Raw genomic sequence first — 8,181 nt, 5'->3', positions numbered from 1 at the left:
CAATTTATTCAACTTAATTAATTAGATCGGATTATATTTTATTTAATTTCAAAAATTAACAAAATATATCAGGCGATCAAGTAATTTTAAAATTAAGTCCAATCAAAGTATATTTATTATACACACATCTATTTTTTTAACGTTCTCGTCATCTTTTTTTTTGGGTATTTTTTCTTTAACATCGTCGTCATTATTGTCGTCTTTTGATTTTCTTCTTCAACATCATAGTTGCCATTGTCATTATTTTCTTCTTCTCTAATTGTTTAATTTCTTTTTCTTTCTTTTTCTCCCATCCTTTTTCATTATCATCACTATCTTTTTTTTCGTTTCCTATATATATTTAGTAAAACTACTGAGCACGAAAAATTTGTTGTATGACATAGAAATTCTAGTGTATATCACATAAATTTTTGAAGTGTTACATGTCCAGAACATTATTTCACCCAACCAATAAAATATGCACAATACAAAATTTTGTAATACAGTACAGAAATTTTTGAAGGACCAAATGTTCAAAACATTCACTCACTCAACTAACAAAATATATTTATAGTAAAAATTTATGTGTTATATGCAAAAATTTCTATCCTATATCAATAAGTTTTTGTGTTATGTGCAGAAATTTCTATACTATATAGATAAATTTATATGCTATGTGTAAAAATTTATGTACGATGTGCAAAAATTTATGTACTATATTAATAAGTTTCTGTGATCCTTAATAAAAATTTTTGTGCTCAAGAAACACAAAGAAAAAAGAATATGTGATGTACACATGTTAATTTTTGCTGAACTTGTGCTAACTTAGTTAAACTTAGTTACTAAAAACGCTTATACATGTAGAATAACCAAATTTGACATGCGTTTTCCATTGTTTCACACGTGTGTGTATATATATATATATATAGTAATTAAAGAGTAAAAAGTTCAGTCAAGCAACTCTTATTGATATAACTTTTTGGCTTAAGTGGAAGTTGTACAAGATGTTTCTCTTACAGGTTATAAGAGGGATTTGGGATCTGGCCGGTCTTGACAATGATGGGTCGGACTTCTGGAGCGGCGGGGGTGGTACCTGCAAAGATACTCCAATGCTCAAGTCACAATGGATCTGATAAGTATATGTGAGGGTTTAGAATGTGTGTCGTACCTAAGAGAGCCTTTAAACCCCTTTATATAGTTTGCGGTCATTATCTTATCCTATCTTGTTAGCTAAGATAAGAGAAGCATTTGAATTTGAATATTGGTTTAGGCAGTTATATTTTTCGGGCCGGTTGGGCCACGATGGTGGCTTGGGTCTGAATATCCGGGTTAAGTGGATTCGAGGGGGAGGAGACCCGGGAACTGGGTCCAGAACAGTTGCCCCCCGAGCGAGAGAGTGGGTGGGCTCGATCTTACTGCTTGGGAGACCTTGGTTGTGTGAACCGTGAGCCTGGGTATTGGTGCAAATTTTAGAATGTCCATAACTGAATCAGCAAGTGCACCGGATCGTCCAAGTAATACCTCAGGAAAGTAAGGGTCAATCCCACGAGAGCTGAGGAACAGAGCAATAATGGTCAGTTGATTGGCTTAGTCAGGCAAACAGAAAAGTTGGTTGTGTGGATTTTAAGAGCATTAAACAACAAATAAAGAGTAAAGAAAGCAAGTAGTGAGTTTGGTGTAGAAATCAATAAGAGAAACAGTTAAGGTATCAGAGATGTTTACTTTTTCAGATTAAGGTTTCTTACCAACTATTTTAATCATGAAAAATTCATTTCATGAAAAACTATAATTAACTAAACCCTAATCCCTTAGTGATTTAATCTCCTTAACCTTCATCAACCACCAATCTTTTGGTCACTTGATTCCGATTAGAGGGTTAAGTGCAAATCTAGTTTATGGCCACAAAAATCCTAATTACAAAAGCTAAATGGATTATATGTCATGTATCCAGATTAGTTCAAATAATTAGCAATTTAGAAGAAATTTACTTTCAAGCTGTGTCCAGGTGAGAGACCTCTCCCGAGGGTCACAAGAAAGCATCTAGAATAAGGGTGATACTTTTGTTCCACCCAAATTCATAAAATTAAGAACGAAAATAATCATTGAAAATGAATCAGTACATTAATCAAAATAGAAGAATAATAGTCTTAATCCATAAAAATAAATAGAGCTCGTAACCTTAACTAAAGAGGTTTAGTGGCTCTGACTTATAGAGAAAACAAGGGTTTTGAAAAATGCGGAAGAGATAAGTTCCCCCCAAAGGGTGAATCTTTTCCCTTTTATATCTAACCTAATTTGATTTGAAACTAAAATAAAATATTAAATCCTAAAACTAAAAGATATTGTTTGTAAACAAAAATTATAAAAATAAAAGATAAGATAACTAATAAAGGCTAGATCCAACTAGAGATGCTCAAAGAGTGGGATTTCAACTCGGACTGCCTGGCGCTAAACGCCAGCTGGGTGTTTAGCACCCAAAAGGGGCAGAGGTGTTGTTGTTTGTTGGGCTTGCTGGCGCTAAACGCCAGCTTGGCGTTTAGCGCTCAAAGGGATAGCTCCAACCTTTCTCCTTTTTGCTCAAAACTCTACCAAATTGCTTCAAATTTCACCTGAAATCATAAAAATACTAAAATAACTCAAAATAGTATCCAATGAAGATTTTTGCACTAAATTATAATAAAACTTTATAAATACTAACTAAAATAACTAGAAAATAGAGGAAAAAAGGGTACAAGATGCTCACGCATCAGGTATCTGTGAGTATGTGAGGGGAGCCCTTCCCGGATTGTGAGAGTTGGCCCGAAGTCTGGGCCGCGCATTTTGGTCATCTTTGGGAGACCATATGTTTGGTCCAGAAGTTTTCATGTGTCAAGGTGCAACGAGGTCTTAGGTTGCTGGTCCGTTGCATTTCTTTCAAGGGGTGTTTCGTCCGTTGCATTTCAAGGGGTGTTTCATAATGGCACTTAGTGGGAAGAGAGAGGTTTTGTTGTGTATTTCCCTCTTTGCCTCCCCCCCTTCGTATTTCTTTTTGAAAAAATGTTGGGGGCTTCATTTGCAATTGCTTCTTCCCCTTCTATTTTTCCTTTTCCTAACACAAAGCTTTCTCTGCGGATTTTCTTTACGTCACTTTGAATGTTCGATGGTGGTGCTACTCCGTGCCTTCGTTGCTTTGCTTCTTCCTTTCTTTTTCTGAGAACCACGTTGGTGTACTCCGATTATTTTATTCTGTTTATGCATTGGTGTTTTGTTTACTATTTGGTGTTATTCTGTATGCTTTGTGTTTATCAAAGGAGGAAATGCTTGTCTGGATATCACGATTTAGTGTAGTTTTAAGGGGTTTTCGATAGGATGCTTTGATTGTAGTCTTAGTATGGTTTAGGAATCCTCTATGTGTTTTGCATTTTCTGGGTAGTAAGCTGACAGTGAAATATCCTAATTTAGATATAGGTATGGTGCGACAGAGGGGAGTGTAGCAGAACCCGGGTCTTATCTTCTCGGCGGGTGTGTGATGAGTGGATAATTTATACGCTTTTTAGCATTGTTTTTAGGTAGTTTTTAGTATGATTTAGTTAGTTTTTATTATATTTTTAATAGTTTTTATTTAAAAATCATATTTTTGAACTTTGCTATGAGTTTTTGTGTTTTTCTGTAATTTTAGGTATTTTCTGGCTGAAATTGAGGGACCTGAGCAAAAATCTGATTCAGAGGCTGAAAAAGGACTGCAGATGCTGTTGGATTCTGACCTTCCTACACTCAAAGTGAATTTTCTGGAGCTACAGAAGCCCAATTGGCGCGCTCTCAATTGAATTGGAAATTCGACATTTTGGGCTTTCCAGCAATATATAATAGTCCATCCTTTGCGCGAGATTTGTTGGCCTAAACCGGCGTTCAAAGTCAGCCTAAAATTTCTAGCATAAAACACCCAAACTGGCACCAGAATTGGAGTTAAACGCCCAAACTGCCACCAAAGCTGGTGTTTAACTCCAAGAAAAGCCTATGCACGTGAAAGCTTCAATGCTCAGTCCAAGCACACACCAAGTGGGCCCCAGAAGTGGATTTATGCATCATTTACATATTTCTGTAAACCCTAGGCTACTAGTTCATTATAAATAGGACCTTTTACTATTGTATTTTGACACTTTTTATCATCTCTGGACATTTAGTCCTTAGACCTTTGGTATGGAGGCTGGCCATTCGGCCATGCCTAAACCTCTTTTACTTATGTATTTTCAATGGTGGAGTTTCTACAACCCATAGATTAAGGTGTGGAGCTCTGCTATTCTTCATGAATTAATGCAATTACTACTGTTTTTCTATTCAATTCACACCTACTTCTTCTCTAAGATATTCACTCGCACTTCAACCTGATGAATGTGATGATCCGTGACACTCATCATCATTCTCACTTATGAACGTGTACCTGACAAACACTTCCATTCTATCTGCAATAGCTTGAGTGCGTCTCTGTTAGGTTTCTAATCTAAGATCAGAACCTTTGTGGTAAAGACTAGAATTATTGGCAGCCATTCCTGAGATCCGGAAAGTCTAAACCTTATCTGTGGTATTTCGAGTAGGATCTGGGAAGGGATGACTGTGACGAGCTTGAAACCTGCGAATGTGGGGCGCAAGTGACAGTGTGCAAAAGGACAATGGTCCTATTCCAACGCTAGCGGGAACCGACAAATGATTAGCCGTGCGGTGACAGTGCATATGGAATTGTTTTCATCCGAGAGGATCATACAGCTTGCCATGGAAGGAGGTAACGCATAGTTGGAAGAAGGCAGTAGGAAAGCAGATGTTCAGAAGCAACAAAGCATCTCCATACGCTTATTTGAAATCTCACCAATGAATTACATAAGTATTTCTATCTTATTTTCTGTTTTATTTATCTTTTAATTATCAAAACCTTATAACCGTTTGAATCCACCTGACTGAGATTTACAAGGATGACCATAGCTTGCTTCAAGCCGACAATCTCCGTGGGATCGACCCTTACTCACGTAAGGTATTACTTGGACGACCCAGTGCACTTGCTGGTTAGTTGCATCGGAGTTGTGAAAAGTGTGAATCACAATTTCGTGCACCAAGTTTTTGGCGCCGTTTCCGGGGATTGTTCGAGTTTGGACAACTGACGGTTCATCTTGTTGCTCAGATTAGGTAATTTTATTTTATTTTTTCTAGCTTTTTATTTTCGAAAAAAATTTTCAAAAAAATAAATAAATTATTCTATGTTCTTTAGAATTTTTAAGAATGAATTCTAGAGTTTCAGATGATGCTTTTATCATCACAGGAGCTAGTTGATTTCCATCAACTTGGCTGTTGTATGTAATGTCCTGCTGAAGCTTGGCTAGCCATGTCTAATCTTTTTAGACTGAAGCTTTAGACTAACATTGCATGATTCCTAGGATTCATATTAAAAAAAAATTTACTTTATTTATTATTTTTTCTTTTTCCAAATAATTTTCGAAAAATACAAAAAAAATTTATAAAACTATAAAAACCAAAAATTTTATGTTTCTTTTTTGAGTCTAGTGTCAAATTTTAAGTTTGGTGTCAATTGCATAAATTATCTTAAAAATTTTTTAAAAAAATAAATTTTTTTCATGCATTATGTTCTTCATTGATCTTCAAGTTATTCTTGATGATTTTCTCTGGTCTGATCTTTGAATTCTCTTGTTTGGTGTCTTTTCTTGTTTTTCATATGCATTTTTGAATTATTAGTGTCTATAGAATGAAAATTTCTTATTTTGGTGTCTTGCATGCATTGTTTATTGATCTATGTTCTTCATTGATCTTCATTTTGTTGTTGCTCTCTCCCATCATTAAAAATTTAAAAAAAAATTTCAAAATTATGTCTTTTCAAGTCAATAATACAGAGAATTGAAGATTCAGAACATACAGCAGAGGAATTACAGAGAAAAAGCTGGGCGTTCAAAACGCCCAGTGAGAAAGGAAAACTGGCATTTATACGCCAACCAGGGTACCTGGCTGGGCGTTAAATGCCCAAAAGGGTAGTACTTTGGGCGTTAAACGCCAGAATGGATACCATTCTGGGCGTTTAACACCAGGATAGCATCAAGGAGGTAATTTTGTTTTCAATTCAAATCTTTTTCAATTTTGAAAGTTTTAAAACTAATTTTTCAAAATCTTATCTTTTTCATATCCTCTCTTATCAATCATATCTTTTTCAAAATCAAATCTTTTTAAATTATTTTTCAATATTTTCGAAAATCCTTGCTACAATTAATGATTTGATTCAAAAATTTCAAGTTGTTACTTGCCTATTAAGAAAGGTTCAATATTTGAATTTTAGAATCATATCTTTTAAATTTCTTGTTAGCCAAGTCATTAATTTCCAATCATATCTTCTCAATCATATCATTAATTTAAATTTTTTTTAAAATTGTTTTTCAATCATATCTTCTCAATCATATCTTCTCAACCACATCTTTTTCAAAATAATTTTTAATCATATATTTTTTATTACTGATTTCAAAATATTTTTCAAAATCACCTAACAACTTTCTCACTTTTAATTTTCGAAAAACCATTAACCATTTTTCAAAATTCTTTAACTAATTATTTTAAATTTTAATTTTATTTTTCTTTTAAAAAATTTTCGAAAATTCCCCCTCTCACCTTCTTCTATTTAAGGACTAACAATCCTCCTCAATTAGCAAATCGGACTCTCTCTCCTTCTTCATATGTTCGAATTCTTATCTACCTACCTTATCCCTCTATTCCTGGTTTCCTCTGACACCTCAAGGAATCTCTATACTGTGACATAGAGGATTCCTATTCTTTTCTATTCTCTTCTTTTTCATATGAGCAGGAGCAAGGATAAGAACATTCTTGTTGAAGCTGATCCGGAACCTGAAAGGACCTTGAAGAGGAAGCTAAGAGAAGCTAAAGCACAACACTCTGGAGAGGACCTGACAAATTTTTTCGAAAAAGAAGAAGACATGGCCGAACCCAACAACAATGGTGGAGATGCAAGGAAGATGCTTGGTGACTTTATTGCACCCTCTTTTGACTTCTATGGAAGGAGCATCTCAATTTCTGCAATTGGAGCAAACAACTTTGAGCTTAAGCCTCAATTAGTTTCTCTAATGCAATAGAATTGCAAGTTTCATGGACTTTCATTGGAAGATCCTCATCAGTTTTTAGCTGAATTTTTGCAAATCTGTGACACTGTTAAGACCAATGGGGTTAATCCTGAGATCTACAGACTTATGCTTTTTTCCTTTGCTGTAAGAGACAGAGCTAGGACATGGTTAGACTCACAACCTAAAGAAAGCCTGAACTCTTGGGAAAAGCTGGTCAATGCCTTCTTAGCAAAGTTCTTTCCACCAGAAAAACTGAGTAAGCTTAGAGTGGAAGTCCAGACCTTCAGACAGAAGGAAGGCGAATCCCTCTATGAAGCTTGGGAAAGATACAAGCAGTTGATCAGAAGGTGTCCTTCTGGCATGCTTTCAGAATGGAGCATCATATGCATATTCAATGATGGTCTGTCTGAACTATCCAAGATGTCATTGGATAACTCTATTGGAGGATCTCTTAGTAATAGCAAACCTTTTCCATCATCTTCTCAGCAATAGATAGAGAATTCTAAGCAGAGCCACTCTGACTTAGCAACTGTAGTCTCTGATCTATCTAAGACCACTCTTAGTTTCATGACTGAAAAAAGGTCCTCCATCAGAAATTTGGAGGGACAAGTGGGTTAGCTGAGTAAGAAAATTACTGAAACTCCTCCTAGCACTCTCCCAAGTAATACAGAAGAGAATCCAAAGAGAGAGTGCAAGGCCATAAAAATAACCAATATGGCCGAATGCACAAAGGAGGAAGAGGCAGTGATTTCTAGTGAGGAAGACCTCAATGGACGTTCACTGGCCTCCAAGGAGTTCCCCTTTGAGGAACCAAGAAAATCTGAAGCTCATACAGAGACCATAGAGATTCTATTGAACCTACTTCTGCCATTCATGAGCTCTGATGAGTATTCTTCTTCTGAAGAGGATGAAGATATTACTGAAGAGCAAGTTGCTAAGTACCTGGGAGCAATCATGAAGCTGAATGCCAAGCTATTTGGTAATGAGACTTGGGAGGATGAACCCCCCATTGCTCATCAATGAACTTAATGATCAGGTTCAACTGAAACTACCTCAGAAGAAATAGGATCCTGGAAAGTTCTTAATACCTTGTACC

General features: G+C 35.7%; 1 non-coding gene across 1 annotated transcript; it reads right to left on the bottom strand.

Annotated features, from left to right (window-relative positions):
* Positions 1 to 7,343: 7,343 nt before the first annotated feature.
* On the bottom strand, positions 7,344 to 7,447 carry LOC148565411 (small nucleolar RNA R71). The gene has a single exon (XR_015885039.1). It is a non-coding gene; the product is annotated as a small nucleolar RNA R71 (small nucleolar RNA).
* Between the last annotated feature and the right edge of the window lie 734 nt (positions 7,448 to 8,181).

This window comes from Arachis ipaensis, chromosome B5, assembly GCF_059453495.1.
Source record: "Arachis ipaensis isolate K30076 ecotype BB chromosome B5, ASM5945349v1, whole genome shotgun sequence".
NCBI classification, from domain to species: domain Eukaryota; kingdom Viridiplantae; phylum Streptophyta; class Magnoliopsida; order Fabales; family Fabaceae; genus Arachis; species Arachis ipaensis.
The sequence above is the reverse complement of the archived record's forward strand: the minus strand, read 5'-3'. Positions and strand labels throughout refer to the sequence as shown.